The sequence below is a fragment of the Mus caroli genome, unplaced genomic scaffold (assembly GCF_978045245.1).
Source record: "Mus caroli unplaced genomic scaffold, Mus_caroli_1 scaffold_7, whole genome shotgun sequence".
Taxonomy (NCBI): Eukaryota; Metazoa; Chordata; class Mammalia; order Rodentia; family Muridae; genus Mus; species Mus caroli.
The window spans coordinates 78,486,815-78,487,612 of NW_028227262.1; positions in this window are offsets into that span (position 1 = coordinate 78,486,815).

A 798-nucleotide genomic window follows, 5' to 3' on the forward strand; every position below is an offset into this window, starting at 1 on the left:
TTATACAGCAGCAAACTAAAGGCAGAAAAGGGGAAGCCCAATAAGGCACACTGGCCTGTGCGCTCGTGGCCAGGCTCCATTTAGACACCCTGTATCCAATACCAAGAGCAGAACAATGTCCAAGGCGGGAGCTACTGATTGAACTTGTAATCTTGGGTTTGTGAAGGTCTAGCACAGACATCAGAAGACCTGGGAGTCCCAAGTGTGTCATCAAGGAGTGACTCTAGAGCATTGTAAGAAGATGGCTCTGCCGGTAAAGTACTGACTGACACTACCAAGATGGTCAGATAACGGACTTATGCAAGTTGTTCTCTGGCCTCCACAAGCACAACTTAAATAATACAATGTAATTAAAAGTTTTTTTTTTTTTAAGGCCGTTGTGTTGGTAGAACCACTTGCCTGAGGATTCGCTTACAACACAGCAACGTTCTCATTTGCTGGGCAAACAAGGTCAGGTTTTTAATAGGTCTCTCTCTTTTTCTAGAATACGCGTACAGCCGGAAAGGTTCTTGGAGTTCACCTAAAGGTGTAAACACTTGACCCCAAGGTAGGGAGTTATTAGCTTCCTAGACAGCAGTTACCCGGACCTTCCGGACAGAAAGTCTGAAGTCAAGGCGGGCGATTTGCACACTAGGTCGATCGTATTGTGGGACTTGTAGTCCCGAATGCAGAAGGGCCTAGGAACCACTGTCGCCGCAGGACTACATTTCCCAGCAACACGCATCTAGCAATACGCGCGGGCCAGGTTGCGCAAGCGAGCGGGTTTCCGGAGGAGTTGGGGGTGGGGCGGCCGGAGAG